Below are 26,379 nucleotides of genomic sequence, written 5' to 3'. Positions count from 1 at the left end.
CTTTAAGGAAAGAGAGACCCTACCCCTCAAATCACCTTATTATGTATACTGCCTGGTTCAATTAAAGCCACCATACACGACATCCTTTGCCACTTTCTGACAGCTGCCAGAGCCGCCATTTCTAGACAGTGGTGATCCCTGAGTGTACCTACCCTAGCCAGATGGGTACTGGAAATGGATTCACTCATGGACCTGGAACATATTCTGGTGGCAGAGCACGATAGGTTGGATAAACATACCATGTCTGGACCATATTCCACAATTCACAAGTTTCAAGCCCTGCTTTCCTCATGAGGTGGTCACCCCAAGTTGGGGGCCCAGGGGTTGGGTGGAGAGCATCTCCCCTTGTCCCTTTCTCCTGTCTTTCCCCCACTCCTTTTCCCTTAACACCCCCCTTCCCCCTTTTTTTTTTTTCTGCCTCTTTTTTTCCCTGAAATCTATAAAACTAAAAAATATATTCAAACGAAAAAAAGAGGGGCCTGGAAAGGATGGAACCCTTAGTTGGTTTATTAAAAGCAAATAGGCTGCTTACATGGCAAGGAAGTTTACACTTAGCTTAGTGAATGTCATGAAAATTCACTGTGCAAGGAATAGTCAATCACATGCAAGAAGAAATTGCAAATGATTGGATACTGGAAGTTTATTTGTACTATGTTTACTTGTACTAACAAAAAAAAGTGCTAAAATTTTCTCTGCACTAATATATGGTAATATCTCATCCTCCCTCATACATCTTATCTTATGTGTGCCATTTTCACCTTCATTTTTCTGATTCACAAGGAAAAGCAATAATTGATTTTATGCTCAATCTTTTCTTTCCCAACTCTTTTGTTTCAAGAAGCAGAATTTTGGGAACATTTATACGCACCGTAATAAAAGGATGACACTTGGTTACCAGTCACTGTCACTAGGATGATAAAGGAATAATCTGTATTCTGCCGAGGCTACGCCAATCGAATATTATGCCTCTGTACAAATCTGACATACATAATGTATGCTAAATTATGCAAATGTTTCAGAGATATGGTTGCAATGTCCAAAAATGTCACTCGATAACAAAAAGGAAAAGTCTATTCGAAACAAGCAAAATGACTATTTATTTTAAAAGAGAATAGCTTCTCTGCAATAATTTTCAGTTGAAACAGATTTAGAAATGATCATAAAACAATTGATTTACTTTCCAACAGTTTGTATACGAGGTTATACAGGATATTAAAGGAAAATTCCAATTAGAGTAAATATAATCAGTAAACTTATATGATGTTAGATTATAGACAAGTTGTGGCCTCTGAATACCAAACAATATAGCATTGCAGTTTTTCAATTTTTTGGGTTTCTTAAAGTGGATGTAAACCCAATTTTTTTTTTTTTTATGTCATAATGTAGAGTATAAGATTTCCTATTATTTGAGCCCAGTCTTGCCACAAAGAGTTAATCCAGCTCTGAGCAATCCTCTTTTATTGTTCAGTGAGATAAAACTTGACAAACAGAGAAAAACTTTGTCAAATCCTCCCCCTTGCTGTGAGTGACAGGTGATTTACATATCTTGTGCACTAGCCTAAGACATGCATTATTTTTTAATTCCCTCCCCCACTCCTTTCTTCAGCAGCTCTGCAAGGATTGGCTGTACCACACCTCACCATGATTTGGCATGCTGAAGTCATGTGATTACTTTCCTGTCTTTTCACTGGATGTTAGAGATCATAGCAGAAGTTCAGTGTTAGAAATACACAGGATAAAATGCATATTGACAAGAGGAGTGTAGAGGTGGGCGGGGAGTCTACTGACATCACGACTCCACCCACCGAGCTCCAGACAACAGACCCACCCACAGAATATGCAGTTTTTCGGCTCTCATAACAGACAGAGGGGAGACATTTGACAGGTAAAGATACATGCAGGAGGCATGTATATCCTTATAGATAACCCCTATGGCAGTAGTTTAGAAAGGATGACATTGGGTTTACATCCACTTTAAAGTGTACGTATAGCCCAAGCATTTTTTTAAAAATTTAGATTAGGAAAGGATTTCAATCCCTATCTAGCACTGAATTATTTCTCAGCTCTAGAAAATAATGGCTGGCTGCTGCCATTAAACCAAAAGTGAAAAGGTAATTTTAATAATCCATAAAGTGTATCTAAAACCAAAATATTATCTTATCTTTAAAGAATAATTTAAACATCTGTTCTGAGGAACGTAAACTGTAAAATTTTTATTTTTTTTTTCATTTCATAAAGGAGGGTAATAACCTCTGTCAGTTTTTTTTGTCATCTGTGTCCCATTGGGGAAATTTCCCTTAATTACCTGTCCCATAGTCGAAACAGGAAGTGAGAATAAATCCCTTCAATGTGAGGGAATATCTGGGTGTCACCAGGCTCACCAGAACTAGTGTCATCATTGGAAGATTCATCCTCTATTACTGTTCTGATGTCAACCCAAAATTTAGGATTAACTTTTCATTTCACCTTCAATTATAACGGTAAACAGGACAAACAGAGAGGGCAAATCTCTCTAACGGGGGCACGGACAGCAAAAAAAACAAATGCTCGAATCCCTCTCCACCTATCCAAAAAAAAAAAAAGTTTTGACTTAAGTCACACTTTAAAGCGGAGTTCCCACTGTTAACATTTTTTTTTTTTTTTTGGATGAATATGTTTTGTTTCTAAAGATTATTTATAGCACTCACTTTTTTGTTTTGAATCGGCACTAGATTGCCGATTTCATAGAGGAATAGATCTTATATTCCTCTATGCTGGAAGTTTCCATAGTGCTTGTGGGCATGTGAAGCCCACAAGCACTATCTTCCGGGCTCTGGTGCAGCTGAGCGACCAGCATGCATCCCCCTTTCATGCGCATGCGCCGTATGTACGGCGGGGCACGGTACACTTCAGATGTTGCCATCACAACGGGCGGCGTCATCGGAAGTGCCCGTCCCTGTTGTGATGGCAGCGAAGCCCTCTGTGCTGTCCAGTGACTCCTGGGAAATGATGACAAGCATCTCCCAGGAGCACTAGCGAGCAGGGGCGCCGAGAGAGAGGAAGAGGCAGATTTCAAGGGACCCCCTAGCAACAGTCATGAAAAGGTGAGTAAACATTTTTTTTTTTCATAAATGTTATTAATTGTTTTTAGTGCAGCTGAATAATGCAAAAATAATTTTAGGAGTGGAACTCCACTTTAATTATAATTGTATCTGCACTTTTCTTAGTCCCCTTTCAGAGTTCTGCAAATACTTGTTGATCCTGCCAGTGATGTCTAATTATTGCAGCTTCCTGTGATGGGGTGACAACAATGCTGCATCGTTCCTGAACCCAGAGCAGAGTTCCCACTCAGTTAGGTTGTGCCCAAAGTGCGGTGAGAAGATGTTGTAGAGGGTGTTGCTATCAGCAATGTCCTTGCTGATTCAAAAGCCTATAGCTGGTCAACCAGCACCAGGCCACACATAGTCCTGACCACTGCTTTCCGAATTGACAGCACTGATTCAGTTACTGAAACCCTCGACTTGTGATCTGTAGTGTCTGTGTGGCGTAGCATGTGAGGGTTTGCTTCACTCAGGGAAGGTAGAGGGAGTTTTCTGTTTAGTTTATGTGGCTTGTTTGTTACATAGTAATTGTATTTGGTACCTTTTTGGAGCATTATACAAAAGCCTTTAGTTGAAGTTTAAGGGAAAAAAGTTAGAACCCTTGCAAATGTTGTTTTTGCGTCTTTGACCCTTCTAGGAATATATCTCACTTTGGACAGATTTCCTCTCCCTTCCTGTTGAGTCTATAAAACAGGAAGTGAAGGGAAAACTCCCTAACAGGACACTCTTTCTCACTCTACTAAAAACTAAAAGAATATTTTGACTATACATGTGCTTTAAAACTTATCCACCTGGCAACCCTATGTCTAGCATTGGATAGCTTCAAGCTTTAGAAAATACTGTATTTATTGGTGTATAACACTCACTTTTTCACCATAAAAATTGGGTGCAAATAGCGTGTGCGTGTTATACGCCAATACTTCAATTTTAGCTGCCTCGGAGGGGATTGGGAGCGGGGCGGGATGAGCGCCGTCAGATTACATTCAGAGAGAATCTCCTGTTTACTTTGCCTCTGTATTAGGAAGCCCCGTCTCCTGGGCCGCCATTGGACCACTGTTCTGTTCGATCAGGCTGCACTGATGGCAATGGTGAGGCTGCTGCATTGATGTCAATGGTGAGGCTGCTGCATTGATGACAATGGTGAGGCTGCTGCATTGATGACAATGGTGAGGCTGCTGCATTGAAGGCAATGGTGAGGCTGCTGCATTGATGGCAATGGTGAGGCTGCTGCATTGATGACAATGGTGAGGCTGCAGATGGGCATTGATCAGGCTACATTGATGGCAATGGTCAGGCTGCAGACGGGCACTGACTCTTATTTTGCTTCAAAGTTTCTTATTTAAAATGTAGGGTTTTTTTCCTGAAACTTCCCTCTTAAAATGAATGTGCGTGTTATACGCCGATAAATACGGTAATAGCTGGTTGCAGATTGAAAAGGTAATTTTTAATAATAATACATTATAAAATACCTTGCATTGCAATTACACGGTATCAATTTTTAATGATAGTGAAGCTTTCCTTTTATTGAGTTAAAAACGCCAACCAAACCTATACATTACTTGATCTGTTTCAGTGTTCTTTCAGTTTAACTAATATTTCATATTAATAAAATTGAGACCTGCAGCACTGGGCTGACTTTCTAGCTTATGGCGTATACCCACTTAGCTCCTATTTCCATTTCAGTTAACGCCTGTTTGATAGCTTTCTCTTGGAATAACTCAGAACAATACAAATGTACTCTAATGGAAAAGGCATACATATTAGTGTGAGAAATGCAATGTGAAGCCGTAGGTGTTCTCAATGGAGAAATCAGCGTATTGCATTATTAATATTATCTGTTGCTTTCAGTGCTGGCTTCTTTGCAGTCTGGCGAGCGGCTGATAACACGCTCACGAGCAATATGTGCTCTGTGTACACCTTTCTGAATTTCTGAAAGTGCAACAATTTATTGCCTTATACAGAAGATGCACTGTGTGAAACTGAGAAGGTTTGTCTGTTGTTTTTATGCATTATGTGGAAATTAATGGATACGAAAAAAAATTGTATTGGGTAAAATTTCCACTAAGGGTAGCTAATTTTTATGAAACACTCTTGTCAATGTATGCAAACACACAGCAATTAAAGGAGATGCGTAAGCATCTCAATAATGTTTAAGATGTAAAAGAAGGTAATGCTTTATTTAAATCAACTTATCAAAGTGTGCAAAGTGTGTTCATCCTTTTATAAACCCTGTTTCCATGTATGGGATGTACAGTGCCTTGAAAAAGTATTCACACCCCTTGAAATTTTCCACATTTTGCCATGTTACAACCAAAAACGTAAATGTATTTTATTGGGATTTTATGTGATAGACCAACACAAAGTGGCACATAATTGTGAAGTGGAAGGAAAATGATAAATGGTTTTAAATTTTTTTTATAAATAAATATCTGAAAAGTGTGGCGAGCATTTGTATTCAGCCCCCCTGAGTCAATACTTTGTAGAACCACCTTTCACTGCAATTACAGCTGCAAGTCTTTTTGGGGATGTCTCTACCAGCTTTGCACATCTAGAGAGTGACGTTTTTGCCCATTCTTCTGTGCAGAATAGCTCAAGCTCTGTCAGATTGGATGGAGAGCGTCTGAACAGCAATTTTCAAGTCTTGCCACAGATTCTCAATTGGATTTAGGTCTGCACTTTGACTGGGCCATTCTAAAGCCGCGTACACACGAGCAGAATGTTCGACAGAAAAAGTCAGACAGAAGTTTTTCATCGTGTGTGTGCCTTATCGGACTTTTCTATTCGAAAATTCTGACGGACCTAGAAATAGAACATGTTCTAAATATTTCCGACGGAACCAATTCCTATCGGGAAAACCGCTCATCTGTATGCTGTTCCGACGGACCAAAAACTATGCATGCTACGAGACTGAAGCTATTGGCTACTGGCTATTGAACTTCCTTTTTCTAGTCCCGTCATACGTGCTGTACGTCACCGCGTTCTGGACGGTCGGACTTTGGTCAGACTTTGGTTTGACCATGTGTAGGCAAGACCGCTTGAATGGAATTCCATCGGAGTTCCGTCGGAGAAACCTTCAGAGTTTATTCCAAAGGCAAAACCGGCCGTGTGTACGCGGCATAACACATGAATATGCTTTGATCTAAACCATTCCATTGTAGCTCGGCCTGTATGTTTAGGGTCGTTGTCCTGCAGAAAGGTGAATCTCTGCTCCAGTCTCAAGTCTTTTGCAGACTCTAACAGGTTTTCTTCTAGGATTGCCCTGTATTTGGCTCCATCCATCTTCCCATCAACTCTGACCAGCTTCCCTGTCCCTGTTGAAGAAAAGCATCCCCACAACATGATGCTGCCACCGCCATGTTTTATGGTGAGGATGGTGTGTTCAGGGTGATGTGCAGTGGTAATTTTCCACCACACATAGCGTTTTGATTTAAGGTCAAAAAGTTTCAATTCATCTGACCAGAGCACCTTCTACATGTTTGCTGTGTCCCCCCATGTGGCTTCTCGCAAACTACAAACAGGATTCTAATGGCTTTATTTCAACAATGTTTTTTTTCTTGCTGCTCTTCCATAAAGGCCAGATTTGTGCAGCGCACGACTAATAGTCGTCCTGTGGACAGATTCTCCCACCTGAGCTGTGGATCTTTGCAGCTCCTCCAGAGATACCATGGGCCTCTTGGCTGTTTCTCTGAGCAATGTTCTCCTTGCCCCGCCTGTCAGTTTAGGTGGACATCCATGTCTTGGTAGGTTTGCAGTCATGCCATACTCTTTCCATTTTCGGATGATGGACTGAAAATATCTCTGTGAGATGTTCAAAGCTAGGGATATTTTTTAGAACCTAACCCTGCTTTAAATTTCTCCACAACTTTGTCCCTGACCTGTCTGGTGTGTTTCTTGGCCTTCATGATGCTGTTTGTTCACTAAGATTCTCTAACAAACCTCTGAGGGCTTCAAAGAACAGCCGTATTTATACTGAGATTAAATCGCACACAGAAGGACTCTATTTACTAATTAGGTGACTTCTGAAGGCAATTGGTTCCACTAGATTTTATTTAGGAGTATCAGAGTAAAGGGGGCTGAATACAAATGCACGCCACACTTTTCAGATATTTATTTGTAAAAAATTCTGAAAACCATGTATCATTTTCCTTCCACTTCACAATTATGTGCCACTTTGTTTTGGTCTATCACATAAAATTCCAATAAAATAAATTTACGTTTTTGGTTGTAACATGACAAAATGTGGAAAATTACAGGGGGTACTTTTTCAAGGCACTGTATATAATAACTACCTATATGAGGATACAGCACCGGACAGAAAAAACTGTCCAGTGTGATTAATAGGCCGCAGCGATTCTCCATATAGTGACATAACTTAGTGTGCGGTTGTGAGTGACCAGCTATATTTTACTGCACATTTATATGTAGATATATTGATCGCATTAATGTACTTATTTGTTGAATACATTTTGATTTTCTTGTGTTTGGATATTACAGGAGGGTTTTGGATTGTTCGGGCCCTCATGGATATTCTTTTGCAGGTTACAATGATCCCGTGTTTTTACAGATTCTTTTTTGTTTAATTCAGTGAGGATGTTTCCGGGGTTAATTGTAACGAGCACAGTATTTACTGAATGTCATTCATTGTTTATAGGTGGTGTTTTAGTGCCTTCTCTTTTTTTTTTTTTTCTTTCGTTATTATATATATATATTTTTTTGATTAACCACTTCTGTCCCGGAAGGATTTACCCCCTTAATGACCAGGCCATGTTTTGCGATACGGCACTGCATCGCTTTAACTGACAATTGCGCGGTTGTGCGGCACTGCACCCAAACAAAATTAATGTCCTTTTTTCCCACAAATAGAGCTTTCTTTTGGTGGTATTTGATCACCTCTGTTTTTTTTTTTTTTTTTTTTGCGCTATAAACAAGAAAATAGCAACTATTTTGGAAATAAAAACAATATTTTTTACTTTCTGCTATAAAACATCTTCAAAAAAAATATGTAAAAAAAATCAAGTTACTTCATCAATTTAGGCCAATTTGTATTCTGAAACAAAACGCAAGTAGAGAGGCGCCTCTGAGTGCAGTATTTTAGAAATAACGCTTTTAATAATAGATGTAGATAAACTCACATTTTGTAGGAATAAACAGGCATGGTATTAATAATACAGTGACGCATCCCCGAGTCCTAAGCAGTGTGGATTCCTTGCTGACAACTGTGAGATCTTCCAGCAGATGGAGGACGCCGGCTCCGGAGAGCGTCCTCAGAGCGAGGCGTGGAACGCACAGGACAGCTTGCTACGGACGAATTACTTCATCAAAGTTGGACGCATTTCGAGAGCGTGCGCACTTGGCGACCTGTTGGAATCTGTTGACAAAGGAGCGCGGCTTGCTTACATCGCCAAGTGCGCACGCTCTCGAAACGCGTCCAGCTTTGATGACGTCATCTGTCCGCAGCAAGCTGTCCTGTGCATTCCACGCCTCGCTCTGAGGACGCTCTCCGGAGCCGGCGTCCTCCATCTGCTGGAAGATCTCACAGTTGTCAGCAAGGAATCCACACTGCTTAGGACTCGGGGATGCGTCACTGTATTATTAATACCATGCCTGTCTATTCCTACAAAATGTGAGTTGATCTACATCTATTATTAAAAGCGTTATTTCTAAAATACTGCACTCAGAGGCGCCTCTCGACTTGTGTTTTGTTGCTGAGGAATTGGTTTCTACCCTATCACATGATGGCAGCCCTGTTTGCATTTTTTTGGATGCTTTTTTTCCACTTTCACCATTCCTAAATAGACTCTTTTATCCGATATTTTTATGGACTGACCAGACTCTATTTCTATCATTACTTCCCTTTTTTTTTTTTTTTTTTTAGCAGATTTTTATCAGAATGTGTATGATGTCTGACTTGTTTTGCGCCTATACTTGTTATACAATTTGTATTCTGCTACATACTGTATTTTTGGTTAAAAAAATCCCAATTAGTGTACATAGGTTGTTTGTGCAAAAGTTATTGCGTTTACTAACTATGGGATAGATTTAGGGACTTTTTATTTTATTTTTATTTTTTTACTAGTAATGGCGACTGTGAGTGATTTTTAGCGGGACTGCGACATTGCGGCGGAGAAATTGGACACTAAGTGACACTTTTTGGGGACCAGTGACACTAATACAGTGATTAGTGCTAAAATAATGCACTGATACTGTATAAATGACACTGGCAGGGAAGAGGTTAGCATTAGGGGCACTCAAAGGGTTAAATGTGTTCCTATGTGTGCTTTCTAACTGTGTGGGGGATGCTGACACTAGACGAAAAGAGAGATCAATGTTCCTGATTAGTAGGAATCACAGATCTCTCCCTTCCTCTGACAGAACGACAGTCTGCCTTGTTTACATAGGCAGACTGCCGTTCTGTCATTCCCCTGAATGATTGCGATTGGTCAGCGGTGCGCCCCAGACCAGGAAGTGTGAACGTACAAGTACGTTGTTTAGTGCAGCTGGGCCACCCTGCCACAGTAAACGTGCGGTGGACAGTCTGGAACTGGTTAACATGGAGACTGTTTGTTTGTTTTATAATTTCAGTTATACGTGTATGTTTGTATTTATGTGTAGCGGGTGCCGCTCTGCCCGCCCGCAGCTCTGCACTTTTCGCCGGCCGCCGCCGGGACACAGATGATGACACATGCTCTCATAGGAGAGAAGCCTGTCAACTCCTGCAGGAGAATTCTCCACCTCCCTCTTCTACACTACACAGCGTGCCAAGCAGCGTTCAGAGACATAGCCGTCCGATCTACTCCCTCCCCTGCTTTCTCATTGGCAGAGGGAGGGAGCCAATAGGATTTTAACACAGAGGAGCAAAGGATTGTGGGACATGTAGTTCCTAATACAAACTGCCCCATAGCAGTCTATATGGGGGGGAATTACACTCCCCTCAATGCTTTGGAGAAAAGAAGTAAAGGACACTAAGGGGCTGCATGGGAGCTGGGGGCAAAGAGAGGACCAGACCCAGGGGAGGGGTGTTGCCTCTCAGGTCAGCATACCGTTCCTCCCAAGCATCCACTGCTGGTTGGTGACATCCTGCCTGAGAGGGGGTACACGTGTGCATTCTCCAGGCACATCTGTACAGACGGCGTAAAGCATTCCAGTTGTAAGGTAGCTAGTCGGGCTACCTGAAGAACCTGCCTGATCCTGCCATAGATGAGATGTTCCCGGAGGGAGCCGGGCCCTACGTGGACCTGGATGAGGCTGGGGGAAGTACAGGACTCCTAATGGACCTGGCAGCCAATGAGAAAGCTGTGCATCTAGACTACTTCAACAATTTCGGAGACCTTTTTGATGATGATGATATTGATTAATTTTGTAAAATCACAACATTGTTCATGGATTTTGAGTCTAGCTGGTAAACGGTGGATGCTGAATTTCTGAGCAAGATATGTTCTTAATTTATGTATGCTATGTAAATAAAATTACCTAACCTGTAAAAAAAAAAAAAAAAAAAAAAAAAAGAACCTGCCTGATCCAGGACACTTCGCTTGGGCCTTGATCGCAGGATTGGTGAGCAGGGACTTGCCCATTTTACAGAGATAAAGAGACACTGCATGCATGTAGGTGGTTACCTACACTTAAAGAACACTGTGCTACACTCATCTGCTGCCAGGCAGTAAAAGTGTTTTTTCCGCTCCAGGAGTACACAGTACACTTCGCATCCATCCTACCAAACAGGATTCCTAAGTGCACCAACTAAAGTGGCTAGCTGAAGAGTCAGGGCTCTCTTCCAGTTTCCAAGGGACTGAAATTATTGGTATCATGCGGGCACCCACACACATACCCAGGGCTCAGAATATGTAGTGTATGAGCGGGGTAATCTGACTTGGGAGGTACGCTATTGACCACTGTACTAGGTGCACTTTTTTTGTGGTTTTCTAGGCCTGTTGTGTCAGGGAATAGAGGGGAGAGGTCTGACATAACAAAAAGTCATTCCTCTGCTCTCCCCCTGCCTGGACTAATAGAGCCCAATTTAAGTAGTCATGACCAATCCGTTACAGTTTTGTGATCTGTCATTGCTGAAGTGTTTGCTTCTGCTGCCGGGGTTACTCGTCTTGAGGAGTCCCCTGAAAGCAGCCAGATAAAACCATTGAGTTCTATTTCTTTTGATCCTCAGTCATTATTATGCCATTAACCTATTTGAGATATATTTGTCTACTGTTCAGCTATATTACTATTGTTTGTTCCCATGCTAAAGAAATTTCACAGTAAAGATTATTTCTGTGTTTTACGCAACCGTGTGTCTTGGTGGTGTTTGCACTAACATTATTGCCAGGTGTGCCAGATGGGCTGAGACTGTTCTTGGGGTTGAGAGGCAGAATACAGAACCAAAAATACTTAAGCGGCTCCTCCGGGGGTAGCGCTGCCTATACATTTATAAAGAATGTTTTTACTTGCAAGGGTTGCGGTCTCGTTATGGACTTGAGTTGTATGGGTTAAGATCACTCATTGTGGAGTAACCTCATGATTGATTGATCTCACCTGGTGTCTTGAAGCTATAAGCTAGTGCATACACTTTGAGAAATCAGTAATGAATAAGTACAGGAGTGTGAAACGTGTCTACTGATCTTTCGTGGATTGTGTGTGTATGTCATGTTTCATCTTTTAATGAATTTACAATAAAGGAGTTGCTTTTATCCCTGGAAGGGCCCCACTTTTGTTCCTTTTCACATATCAAGTTGGCTGCAGACTAGGCAGACACTTAGTGTAGGCTTTCACAGCAGCCTAGGTTCTTGCAGGCTGCCTTTTGAGCGAAGTGTACCCAGCACATCCCCATTCTTAGATCCTTGAATAGGCAGGGTGTTCATAGCAGAACCTCACTGAGGAAAAAAACATTTCTGCACACCTGAAGAACATCTTGGCAAACTGCAGCACTATTGCAACATTACTGGGAAAATGTTATCTGGACTGATTAAACAAAAGTGGTATTGTTCGGGAAGAATATTCAGTGCTATGCATGGCCCAAAAAAAGCATAGCTTACCAACATCAAAACACCATCCCAATGGTGAAGATTGGTGGAGGGAACATTATGAGCTGGGCCTGCAACACTTGCCATCATTGAAGGGAAAATTAATTCCCAAGTTTACCAAAATATTCTATTCTGGCTGTCTTCCAGCTGGAGCTTAGTAGAAACTGGGTGATGCAGTAGGACAAAGATCGTAAGATTCTAAGTAAATCCACCCCAGACTGGCTTCAGAAAAATAAAATGCAACATTTGGATTAACCCAATCAGAGCCTAGACCTTAACCCCATAGAGATGCTGTGGAATGACCTCAGGAAAGCTGTTCAGACCAGGCATCCTGCAAATGTGTCTGAGCTGAAGCAATTTTGTAAAGAGGAACGGTCAAAAAATCATCCTGAACATTGTGCAAGTCTGATCCAGAGCTTGCTTGAAGTCATTGCTTCCAAAGGAGGTTCAACCAGCTATTAACTCCAAGGGTTCACGTACTTTTTCCTCCAGCATTGTGAATGTTTAATGAGCGTGCTCAATAAAGACATGAGAAATTACTGCAGAAAAACAGTTAATTCCAAGGGGGTTCGCATATTGTAAGTACAATTGTTCCTAGATGGCTTTTTTGTATTCTTGCCTGAGGGTGCAGTAGCTTTTTCATCAGTTTTCTGTTCATGTTGAAGACTTGGAACTATTTAATTTCAAAGTTGGAACGCCATGCATGCCATTGAGCATTTAGTGGCATTTACTGTAACGGACAGATTAAAAACTGGCTAGAGCAAGCGAGCAGATTGGCTAAACAGAGAAAAGAAGGAAAGGTTTGAGAGCCCACTGGGAGCTAAAAACAAGTTTGTCAGAGCTTTTAAATAGCAATAGCAAGACATAAGGACAAGCTGAACACTTTATAACTTCCCCCTACATCTGACATAATTCTCAACAGTTGTCTAATGTAAAACCGTTTGTCATTGTGAGATGGTGAGGTGCAATTTAACTCAATTCATAGGTCAAAGAGTGGCCAATTGCTAGCAATATCCTTCCTTGTGTCCAATTGTTTTGGAACATAACTTACCTTGACTGACACATTGCTACAGAAGGTAAGCAATTACTGATTCCCTAAATGATCACAACATTCTGTCCTATATCTGTACTTGATACTGGAATTCTTTTTAATACCAATGTGAAAGGATTCACAGCACAATTATTTTTATTTTCCTTCCAAACCATTACAGTTTAAAATCCCCAGCTCTAAGCATGATGTCAAATAAGAGCCAAGACCATGATCAAACCAGTTTTCACCAAGAGCAGGCAATGATTGAAACATGTTGGAGTTCTAGCAGCTGCTGTGTGTTCTACAACTGGACGTGATGCTGAGCCGTTGACATAGACAGAACATGACAGAGGGTATAGTGCTCACATATGGAGCTAGATCAATAGGAAACCTGAACTAAAAGCCACAGGCAAACAGGGCTCTTACAAAAAAACAGCTGACCAGAGCAATTAAAGGATAAGTGCATAAAGGAAAGTAAAGTTCAATTAGCCGGCAGACATTTTCCAGTGTCAAAGACAAATATTTTTTGTATTCTTTGTAAATTTTTAGAACTACATGGTGTCTTCTACTTACTATAACTTGAGTTTCAAAAAAAACTTTTTTTCCCAAAACAAAAAACATACAGTATCTCACACAAGTGAGTACACCCCTCACATTTTTATAAATATTTTATTATATCTTTTCATGTGACAAAACTAAAGAATTGACAGTTTGCTACAATGTAAAGTAGTGAGTGTACAGCTTGTATAACAGTGTAAATTTGCTGACCCCTCAAAATAACTCACACAGCTATTAATGGCTAAACTGCTAAGTGAAAATGTCCAAATGGGGTCCAATTAGCCATTTTCCCTCCCTGGCGTCACGTGACTCCTTAGGGTCGGTTCACACTGGGGCGACTTGGGATCCGACTTGTACGCCCTCAAGTCGCCCCAAGTCGCCCCAAGTCGCTTTGCATTTAGGTTAACATGGTAGGCAATGGGAGCGTCTTAATTGACACTACTGAAGTCGCTCCGACTTCAGAAAAGACTCCTGTACTACTTCTATCCGACTTGTAGGCGACTTGTACCCATTCAACTCAATGTAAGTCGCCTGCAAGTCGGATCTCTCTGTAAAGTCAAGCGACTTTGCAGAGAAAACCCCTCCCTCCCCCCCTCCCTCCCAGAGAGGTGATTGGCCACAGGCGAAGTCGCCTGTCATGGAGGCGACTTCAAGTCGCCTCGTAATTTACCGAAGTCGCGCTGAAGTCGCGCTAAAGTCGCGCTGAAGCCGCGTTGAAGTCGCGGTACAAAGTCGCGCTAAAGTCGTGTTGCCCATGTGTGAACCGACCCGTAGTGTTACAAGGTCTCAGGTGTGAATGGGGACCAGGTGTGTTAAATTTGGTGTTATCACTCTCACTCTCTCATACTGGTAGTTCAACATGGCACATCATGGCAAGGAACTCTCTGAGGATCTGAAAAAAAGAATTGTTGCTCTACATAAAGATGGCCTAGGCTATAAGATTGCCAAGACCCTGAAACTGAGCTGCATACAGCGGTTTAACAGGACAGGTTCCACTCAGAACTGGCCTCGGCATGGTCGACCAAAGAAGTAGAGTGCACGTGCTCAGCATCATATCCAGAGGTTGTCTGGGAAATAGATGTATGAGTGCTGCTAGCATTGCTGCAGAGGTTGAAAGGGTGGGTGGTCAGCCTGTTAGTGCTCAGACCATACGCCGCACACTGCATCAAATTGGTCTGCATGGCTGTTGTCCCAGAAGGAAGCCTCTTCTAAAGATGATGCACAAGAAAGCCCGCAAAGTTTGCTGAAGACAAGCAGACTAAGGGCATGGATTACTGGAACCATGTCCTGTGGTCTGATGAGACCAAGGTAAACTTAATTTGGTTCAGATGGTGTCAAGCATGGTGGCGGCAACCAGGTGAGGAGTACAAAGACAAGTGTGTCTTGCCTACAGTCAAGCATGGTGGTGGGAGTGTCATGGTCTGGGACTGCATGAGTGCTGCTGGAACTGGGGAGCTACAGTTCATTGAGGGAACCATGAATGCCAACATGTACTGTGACATACTGAAGCAGAGCATGATCCCCTCCCTTCAGAGACTGGGCCGCAGGGCGGTATTCCAACATGAGAACAACCCCGAACACACCTCCAAGATGACCACTGCCTTGCTAAAGAAGCCGAGGGTAAAGGTGATGGACTGACCAAGCATGTCTCCAGACCTAAACTCTATTGAGCATCTGTGGGGCACCCTCAAACGGAAGGTGGAGGAGGACTCCAGTGGCAACCTGTGAAGCTCTGGTGAACTCCATGCTCAAGAGGGTTAAGGCAGTGATGGAAAATAATGGTGGCCACACAAAATATTGACACTTTGGGCCCAATTTGAACATTTTAACTTAGGGGTGTACTCACTTTTGTTGCCAGTGGTTTAGACATGAATGGCTGTGTGTTGAGTTATTTTGAGGGGACAGCAAATTTACACTGTTATACAAGCTGTACACTCACTACTTTACATTGTAGCAAAGTGTCATTTCTTCAGTGTTGTCACATGAAAAGATATAATAAAATATTTACAAAAATGTGAGGGGTGTACTCACTTTTGTGAGATACTGTAGCATAGACATTTTATTACAATGGCATTTAGGTGAGTTGCAGCCAACCTTTGTCCAGAGCCACAAATGGCTAAAAACTTTGGTGTAAAAAAAAAAAAAAAAAGATTGTTATCCACCCTTCTTTTTGGAAGGCCTAATGGATTTCCCTTTTGTGTGGAGCAGCATGGCATTTACTAAGGATATAGTGCTGATATTCTGATAATGTCGCTACACATTCTGCTATATATACAGTACTATGTGTATATATACATAGTATATCTTTTTTTATTTACCTTCTCCTAGTAATATACACATGTTAAGGCAGTGTTTCTCAACCTTTTTCCAGTCATGGCACCCTTTAAAATTATGCACAAAATGAGGCACCCCATTTTAAAATGTAAAAAAAAACACGAAACTAATATTTTTACATAGTGCAAGTTCCATACAAGTAGGACACCCAACATTATTGGTGATTTATGCTGGGTGTCTGACGGGCATCCTAGCATTGCTTCCTCCCTTTCTCTCCCCTCGCAGCTAACATGACCACAATGCTGACAGAGAGGGTCAGGGGGGCTGATGTCCTTCTTATCAACCAATGGCATTAGTGATTGTTAGGACGCTGGTGGCTGGCCTTCACAGCACCCAAGGTTGTAATGCTGCACAATGAAACCTGTGGCTTCTAGTAACCTAAAAGTAGACTTGATCCACCAGCTGACTTGTGCACAATGTTTGGGCAATTTGGGGCAATTTTTAGGCATTTTGCCAAGGCACCCCTGAAGGTCCCAGAAGGCACCCTGGTTGAAAAAGGCTGTGTTAAGGTTACTGGGATCATTGCTGAATGTGAAAACCCATTTAACTCTGGAATAAAAGTTATTTTGAAGATACTCTACAGTCAAAATTGAAAGTGAAGCCTTGAGATGTATATAACAAACAGGCTGCACACTGTGGAGATCAATTTTTTATCCAGCCAACTCCCAACTGTCAGTGATATAGTTCTCTCTGCACACTGCTCTGTAGACAGCAGGTTTTAGAAAAATCATTATCTTTACATTACCCTTGCCTATATCCCTGAACTTGTGATTCTATATTTTTTTAGGAGTGCACTTACAGCAAAAACATTTAGAGAAGACAAAATCTCTGGCAGGTTTTCTGCTGTCTGCATTCACAGATATTCTAACCTTCCTCCACTCTGCTAGAAAAAAAGGTTTCCACTGCTGTCTATGTCCTCCATGGAGAAATTTGCCCTCACTTCATGTTCTGGTGACACAGAAAATGAGGGAAAAACACCATAGTATGAGTAAGAACACAAGACAAAAAACAGCTTCAGATACTGCTCAAAAAAACGTTTATAAATTTTAGCGGCATAAGAAATATATATAGGGGATGCTGTAAGCCTTAATTCCAGTTGGAAGCTGCTTGATTAAGGAGGCATTTATCCACTGGAGTTTCACCTCATTATCAATATATAATTTTGGTAAATCTAATGGACACACTATGCAATCTGATTGTACAATCTCTATACAATTCCCTTTAGATTTACCAGGACTATGGAAAAGGACAACACCTGAACAATCCATTCAATTTGTATCAAATCAGGCAGACTCTTGTACTACATAGCTGATGGGAGATCTAAAGAAGATTGTACAATCAGATTGTATAGGAAGTGGGGAGAAGATAGTATTGTAATAAGAATGTGTGGTCCAGAGTGGTGAACACACCCTATCACGCCTTCTTCTGTGATGCAACAAGGACGTGAAAGATTCTGGGGATGACCCACAGGAAGTGAATGCTGAGAGAATCTATAGGAAGTGATGGAATCTGAAAATCATTTCAAAAATACAAATAAACGGACAAGATTTTAAACCTCCTGTGGATAAGGTAAGTGAGAGAAAAGCACATTGGGATGGCATTGGAAAACGCTTCTATTTATTATGAAAAGTGCAATTCTGCCCTAAGAGCCCATTCACACAGGGGCAACTTTGGATCCGACTTCAAGTCGCCCCAAGTCGCCCCTAGTCGCCTCAAGTCGCACTACATGAAAAAATCAATGTAAATGAATGGATCTGTCTTAATGCACACTACTGCAGTCGCTCCGACTTCAGAAAAGGTTCCTGTACTACTTCAATCCGACTTGAAGGCAACTTGTACCCATTGATTTCAATGGAAGTTGCCTCCAAGTCTGATCACTGTTCATACTGAGGCAACTTTACAGGAAGCAGAAAGGAAACAGAAAGTAATTTACTCCACTAAACAGCCAGCCCCCTCCTTCTCACACACAGCTGATAAGCTCTGATTGGCCACTTGTAAAGTTCCCTGTCCTGGAGGCGACTTCAAGTTGTGTTATAAGTTGCTCCAAGTCGTGCTGTGATTCATACTCAAGTCGTGTCCAAGTTGCCTCCGAAAGTCGCGCTGGAAGTCGTGTTGCCCCTGTGTGAATGGGCTCTAAAAGGTGAACTTACCTTTTAAGGTTTATACTTTGGCTTTTTGGGATAATACACCATTAAATTAAAAAAAGTGTTACTTTTTTAAAAATCTTTTTTTACCTTTACCCATCCCGAAAGTGCTTGAATGAAAAATTCCACTAGGTATTCATATTAAGAATATGGATGAATGATAATAACAATAATAATTATTATTATATACTTTTGTGCATTTCATACATTTTATTTATTGACACTTTAAAAGAGATTAACACTTGATTTTAAAATAACATTAACACATCGAAGATTATATGAAATTTTGGCTTTCTTTTACTTGGGTTTCATGACTGGTGCATTTCTTGCATATAAAGAGGTGTGAAATCCTGACTTTACTTAATTAATTATATTAAGGGCAAATTTCCCCAAGGTAGACAGGAACAGCAACTGTTAACTCTGATATGCAAATACAAAACTTTTTTTTTTTCTTAATGGATGGAGATGGCCCTTCATTTTTGCCTTTTACGGTTTACACTGTTTTTCCAACATAGTAGACTAGTACACACTATTTCACTTAATGAAATCTTTCCTTTAATGCTCGTTTCCTTCATTGTTTCATTGCCCTGCTTTAGCTTCTTTCAGTTTGAATACAACACATAAAAAAAAAAAAAAAAAAAACTCCATTCCTGTCTGTGTCAGCCTGGAGATGAGCTCACAATTGCTTCAACTATTAAAGCATCTGCTACTTTCTCCTAAATCCACAAACTCCAATTCAGAAAAGATAAAACAACAAATGCTGTATGCTGTTTTACCCAAATTGAGTTTAATTTCAAGCAAACCTAATTTGTTTAATCTAAATTCTCATAAATAATGCATTGGCTTCTTTTGTTGCGAGGAGATTTTCTTTTATAACAGTTTCTTTTCTCTACTAGAGAACATTTTGGATTCTAAATAGGAAAAAAAATGCAGTTATTTGTTGGCGTCTGCAGTGTGTTTGCTGTGAATGCAAAACAACCTCACATTTTTCATAAGTGTTTCAACTTGAAATTGTAACTCAAGTATTGTGTTGGTTTTATTTTATTTGTTTGGTCAGGATTTGTTCACAGCATTTCAAGTCGATAGAAATGACTGTCTGCAAAATGATTCTTTTCATTTCATTATATAGTAAATATATAATTGGTGCAAAGAAGAATGACTATCAAAGGCAAATGCCCGTTTTATTATAAATTGCTAAATATATTTGATAAATGAGACATTTTGCAGTATAATGCTATTATTACTTTCCCGTTTCCATCTACAAGTATCCAGGATTTTCTATAACTAATAAAAGATAAATTAATATGTTTGTGTTCACGGCAACATTATTAAACGTGTAGAGCAGATTTCCTTGGATGCACTTGTACTTCTGTAATTGGCTCAAGCTTCTACCAGGACATACAATTATAGACAGCCTGTGATAGAGATACACCGCTCTAAGATAATCACCCCTCCTAGTATCAGCTATCTCCATAACGGACTGGGTGCCGGTGTTCTGCCGAGAAAGTTCCCCTCGGCGGATAAGGACCCCCCTCTACTGCGCAGGCGCAGCGCTTGCGCAGTAGGAGCCGGCGGAAATAGCCGAAGTCGAAAAGAATACAAATCAGCTGTAAACGGCGCCTGTAAGAGGGCCCCTCGCGGGCTCGCTTCGCTCGCCACGCTTCGGGCACGGCCTCGCTTCGCTCGCCACGCTTCGGGCACGGCCTCGCTTCGCTCTGCACTTTTTTATTCTCCCTCTAGGTCCACTTGGATGGTGGGGCTTGAACCTGGACCTAGGGCGCAGGCGCCGTGTACAGCTGATTGAAGTTTCTCAGCTTCGGCTATTTTCGGTGGCTCCTAGTCGTTCGTACTGCGCAAGCGCTGCGCCTGCGCAGTACAGGGGGGTCCTTATCCGCCAGGGGAACTTTCTCGGCGAGACCCCGACTCTGGTTGCAACAGAAACGTAAGAACAAAAATGCTGAATAGCCGCACTCCAAATGTTCACCTTTTAACCACTTGCCGACCACCTCACGACGATATACGTTGGCAGAATGGCACGGGTAGGCAGAGTAACCTATGAGTACGTTACTCCCCCCCCCCCCCCCCCGGTGCCTGAGGCAGTCGGCATCGTTCCAGGAGCGATCCGTCCTGAGGGGGAGTCCACTGATTCATGGCCTCTCCCTCACGATCGCTCCTGGCGAATGAGAAGCTTCCTCTGCTTCTGAACTGTAAACAGAAGCAGAGGAAGTGATGTCATCTCTCCTCGTTGAGCCTTTTCATTCCGGCTTCCGAAGAGAGAAGACATCTACAGTGAGTCTGCACCAACACTACACTAACACTAGCACACATAGGCACATAACCCCCCCTGCACCCCCTGTCACCCCCTGTCACAGTGACACCAATAGCAGTTTTTTTTTTTTACTGATTACTGCATTGGTGTCATTTGTGACTGTTATAAGTGTTAGGGCAGTTAGTGGTAGGCCCCTTTAGGTCTAGGGTACCCCCCTAACCCCCCTAATACAGGTTTCACCCCTTGATCACCCCCCAGTTAACCCTTTCATCCCCTGTCGCCAGTGTCACTAAGCGATCTTTTTTCTGATCGCCGTATTAGTGTCACAGATGACTCTAGTTAGCCAGGTAGGTATTTAGGTTCACCATCAGCTTTTTATAGTGTCAGGTACCCCCATATACTACCTAATAAAGGTTTTCAAAAGTGGTAACCTGTAAAGGCTTTTAAAGGCCTTTAAAATGTATGTAGTTTGTCGCCACTGCACGTTTGTGCGCAATTTTAAAGCATGTCGTGTTTGGTATCCATGTACTCGGCCTAAGATCATCTTTTTTATTTCATCAAACATTTGGGCAATATAGTATGTTTTAGTTCATTAAAATGAAAAAAAAAGTGTGTTTTTTTCCAAAAAAAAATGCGTTTGAAAAATCAGTGTGCAAATACTGTGTGAAAAAAAAATGAAACACCCACCATTTGGTTATGTAGGGCCTTTGCTTTTAAAAAATATATAATGTTTGGGGGTTCAAAGTAATTTTCTTGCAAAAAAAAATATTTTTTCAACAAAAATGTCAGAAAGGGCTTTGTCTTCAAGTGGTTAGAAGAGTGGGTGATGTGTGACATAAGCTTCTAAATGTTGTGCATAAAATTCCAGGACAGTTCAAACCCCCCCAAATGACCCCATTTTGGAAAGTAGACACCCCAAGCTATTTTCTGAGAGGCATGTCGAGTCCATGGAATATTTTATATTTTGACACAAGTTGCGGAAAAAAAGGCAATTTTTTTTTAGTTGTCACTAAATGATATATTGCTCAAACATGCCATGGGCATATATGAAATTACACCCCAAAATACATTCTGTTGCTTCTCCTGAGTACAGGGATACCACATGTGTGAGACTTTTTGGGAGCCTAGCCGCGTACGGGACCCCGAAAACCAGTCACCGCCTTCAGGCTTTCTAAGGGTGTAAATTTTTGATTTCACTCCTCACTGCCTATCACAGTTTCGGAGGCCATGGAATGCCCAGGTGACCCCATTTTGGAAAGTAGACACCCCAAGCTATTTGCTGAGAGGTATGGTGAGTATTTTGCAGACCTCCCTTTTTGTCACAAAGTTTTGAAAACTGAAAAAAGAAAAAAAAATTTTTTTCTTTTCTTTCTTCTTTTTCGAAAACAAATGAGAGCTGAAAAATACTCACCATGCCTCTTAGCAAATACCTTGGGGTGTCTACTTTCCAAAATGGGGTCATTTGGGGGGGGGGGGTTGTGCTATGGTAGGCTCCCAAAAAGTCCCACGCATGTGGTATCCATGTACTCAGGAGAAGCAGCAGAATGTATTTTGGGGTGCCAATGGCATGTTTGAGCAATATATCATTAATTGACAACTGACAACTGTGCAAAAAAAAAAAAAAAGTTTGTCATTTTCCCGCAACTTGTGGCAAAATATAAAATATACCATGGACTCAACATGCCTCTCAGCAAATAGCTTGGGGTGTCTACTTTCCAAAATGGGTTCATTTGGGGGAGTTTGTGCAATCTTGGCATTTTATGGCCTTCAAAACTGTGATGGGTAGTGAGGAGTGAAATCAAAAATTTACGCCCTTAGAAATCCTGAAGGCAGTGCTTGGTTTTCGGGGCCCCATACGCAGCTGGGCTCCCAAAAAGTCCCACACAAATGGGGTCATTTGGGGGGGTTTGTGCTATGGTAGGCCCCCCAAAAAGTCCCACACATGTGGTATCGCGGTACTCAGGAGAAGCAGCAAAATGTATTTTGGGGTGCAATTCCACATATAACCATGGCATGTGTGAGCAATATATCATTTAGTGACAACTTTTTGTAAAAAAAAAATAAAAATTTGTTTTTTTTATCATTATTCAATCACTTGGAACAAAAAAATTAAATATTCAATGGGCTCAACATGCCTCTCAGCAATTTCCTTGGGGTGTCTACATTCCAAAATGGGGTCATTTGGGGGGGTTTTGTACTGCCCTGCCATTTTAGCACCTCAAGAAATGATAGGCAATCATAAACTAAAAGCTGTGTAAATTCCAGAAAATGTACCCTAGTTTGTAAACGCTATAACTTTTGCGCAAACCAATAAATATACGCTTATTGACTTTTTTTACCAAAGACATGTGGCTGAATACATTTTGGCCTAAATGTATGACTAAAATTGAGTTTATTGGATTTTTTTCAATTCCATTTATATCGCAAAAAATAAAAATCGCAGAGGCAATCAAATACCATCAAAAGAAAGCTTGTGTGAACAAAAGGACGCAAATTTTGTTTGAGTACAGTATTGCAAGACCGCGCAATTACCAGTTAAAGCACCGCAGTGCCAAATTGTAAAAAGTCCTCTGGTCTTTAGGCAGCCAAATGGTCCTGGGCTTAAGTGGTTAATGTATAAAAGCAGAATCCAAATACATCCACTGATAAATACAGACCAACGCGCACAGCTAACGTGTTTCACACCAGTTATGGTGCTTACTCATAGCCAAAGTGCTTCACCAACATACAGGTGTATATATATATATACCGCTCTAAACTCACCTGTGGATATCAAAAACATGGATGGCCAATATCCATTAACTATTTAACCAAAAAGCAACTCTTCTCAATGGATTTCATGTTAAAGAAAAGCTGACAAAAATCAAACAAAACAAAAAACGTTCACATATAATATAAAATGTTGTATGTAATAATATGACTGTGCACATATATACACAATTTAAAGCCTAGTACACACAAGCTGAATGTCGGGCTGCAATGGCCAGTTCAACACATTCAGCTTGTGTGTATGGCAGCCGGTCTGACAGACGCTCAAGGTCATGCACCAATTGGCTCTTGATCGGCGCTGACTGGAGTGTTCTGGCGGGGGGGGGGTTATGGGGGGGGTTATGGGGGGAAGATTGCTATACTAACAACGGATTGTTACTACAGCCGCTCCAACCTGAGCTGTCAGATTTTTTTTTGTTCAACCCAACGGCTAGTAGTGTGTACGAGGCTTTATAAAACAAAAAAGTACATGTTGCATATCAGAGAAGGCTGCTGGGCCAGAACACTTCACTTACTGTTTTTAACCTAGAGGTGGCATAAGACTATAACCCCTTTTTGTCCCATTTATTTCAAAGATGCAAGCAATGTCACTCTTAGGGCAGGGGGACGTCAGGCACCACTAAAATTTCCTGGCTTTCTGAGTTTGATCTACAGACAGTTTGCCACATAAGGAAAGGTGATTATAAAGTACAGTATAGTTGTCCTAATTGAGGCCACCCAGGAACAGTGGCGGCTGGTGCTCAAAATTTTTTGGGGAGCGTAAACAAACTGGAAATTTCTGAAAAATACTTTAAAAAAAATATCAATTGCAGCCTCACTGTGCCTATCAAATTTAGCAATGTTACCCATCAAATGCAGCCACTGTGCCATCAAATGCAGTCACTGTGCCCATCATATGCAGCCACCCTGCCCATCAAATGAAGCCACTGTGCCCATCAAATGAAGCCACTGTGCCCATCATATGCACCCACTGTGCCCATCAAATGCAGCCACTGTGCCCATCAAACACAGCCACTTTGCCATCAAATGCAGCCACTGTGCCATCAAATGTAGCCACTGTGCCCATCATATTCAGCCACTGTGCCCATCAAATACAGCCACTGTGCCCATCAAGTGCAGCCAATGTGCCCATCATGTGCAGCCACTGTGCCCATTATATGCAGCCACTGTGCCCATCAAATGCAGCCACTGTGCCATCAAATACAGCCACTTTGCCATCAAATGCAGCCCCTGTACCCATCATATGCAGCCACTGTGCCCAGCATATGCAGCCACTGTGCCCACCAAATACAGCCACTGTGCCCATCATGTGCAGCCACTGTGCCCACCAAATGCAGTCACTGTGCCCATCATGTGCAGCCACTGTGCCCACCAAATACAGCCACTGTGTCCATCATGTGCAGCCACTGTGCCCACCAATTACAGTTACTGTGCCCATCATGTGCAGCCACTGTGCCCACCAAATACAGCTACTGTGCCCATCATGTGCAACCACTGTGCCCACCAAATACAGTCACTGTGCCCATCATATGCAGCCACTGTGCCCAGCATAGGCAGCCACTGTGCCCACCAAATACAGTCACCGTGCCCATCATATGCAGCCACTGTGCCCATCTTATGCAGCCACTCTGCCCACCGACCCCCATGCTCGCGGCTCTGACAGACCCCCTGGCACTTACCGCCAGGCGGCAGCTCCTCTCCAAGTGCACCAGAGCAGCGGCAACCTCTGCTCCAGCTTGTGTCTCCTCTGCTCCTCTTCCTAAGCGCCAGGCATCTAATAGGGTGGCCTGGCACTTTGGCCAATCAGGAAACAGGTCTGACGCCCTGCCTCCTGATTGGCGGGGAGGAAGGTTAGTGTGAAAATAGTGAAAATTAATTTGCTATTGTCACACAATTGGGAGGGATCAGGGTGCACTCTCTGCGCCCCGAGCCCACCCTATATTGAAGCCTATTAGAGCCTCTGGCTCTAATCAGGTGCTTCAAAAAGTACCACCCCCCCCTGCCCGTGCGCCCACAATGCACGGGCCCCCACTGCCCAGTAATGCAGTTAAAGGAAAGATGCCTCTGCAATGTGCAGTACTGCTGAAAGTTTCACCATAAATGCAAAGTGTTTTTGTTAACTTATTCACATTTTTATATTTGTCCTACACACAATACAAAACAAAAAGTAATAATAAAATACACACTTTTCCAGTAGCAGACAAAGATCATCACCTCATATTTTACAGTAGGTTCTGCTTGCTTGATATTCAGGTACAATATTGTTCTGCTGTTCTCCAGTTCCTTTATCTCAATTAACTCCTCAACCTTTCCATTTCTCACATCTTGGCATGAATCCTAGTCTTGAATATATTAAATTCCATCAAAGCATAATATTTGAAGCCTGACTGCCCTGTATTGATAATGCTATCAATGGCACTTATTCTTCAGCGGAAAAGATATGGCATTTTCTACTTTGCTGTCCATATTATAGGGGGGGTCACACAACATTGAATGGGCAAGGGTCAGTTTCAGTTGATTTCTCTGAAACAATCTTTTTTGCCACAGAGTAGTAGGCCTTAAAGTACAACTCTGGGAAATTTTAAAATCCTCCCTTGCAGTGGGGCTTTCCCTGTACTGCAAGAGTAAACTGCTAATTTAGTCTGGGTAGAGTAAAAGCAGTTTTAAAATAAGCAACTTATCTGACCCTATGGTCCCTTGCAAATGGCTCTCCCCCACACTCCAGTGATGGACTTTCCCTCATTATCATTACATCCAGTGCAAGGCAACAGGACCGTAGACCATTGGAGCATGGGGGAGAAGATGCTGTGGGGACTGGTCTAGCAATGTGGAGAATTGGGTAAGTAGATATTCTTTTCTATGTCCCCTAGACTTAAACACCAAAACAACCCTTGCAGTGTGGACATGGCCCCACTGTAAGGGATCATTTTTAAGTTTCCCAGAGTTGGACTTCAATGAAAACATGTACCTGAAAAGCTGAGAGAAGTATGGTTAACATTGCTGACCCCCTACTGAAGCTGCTAACTGCCTAGCTGTCTTTGGCCTAAAGTATAACTAAAGTTTGAAAACAAAAATTACATACTGTATATGCTTCAAGTATTGAGTTATATCTAAACAGTTTCATCCTATTTCCTTAAAATTCTGTGAATGTTCAGTCCCCATAAATACCTTAGAACTATTC

The 26,379-nt window shown here is 41.8% G+C and overlaps 1 protein-coding gene across 3 annotated transcripts in view; it reads right to left on the bottom strand.

Moving 5' to 3' along the window:
• CNTN5 (contactin 5) overlaps nt 1-26,379 on the bottom strand; it is a 2,213,095-nt gene that overhangs the window by 572,475 nt on the left and 1,614,241 nt on the right. The gene's annotated exons all lie outside the window — the stretch shown is intronic.

The sequence above is a fragment of the Aquarana catesbeiana genome, linkage group LG02 (assembly GCF_042186555.1).
Source record: "Aquarana catesbeiana isolate 2022-GZ linkage group LG02, ASM4218655v1, whole genome shotgun sequence".
In the NCBI taxonomy this organism is placed as follows: Eukaryota; Metazoa; Chordata; class Amphibia; order Anura; family Ranidae; genus Aquarana; species Aquarana catesbeiana.
The sequence above is the reverse complement of the archived record's forward strand: the minus strand, read 5'-3'. Positions and strand labels throughout refer to the sequence as shown.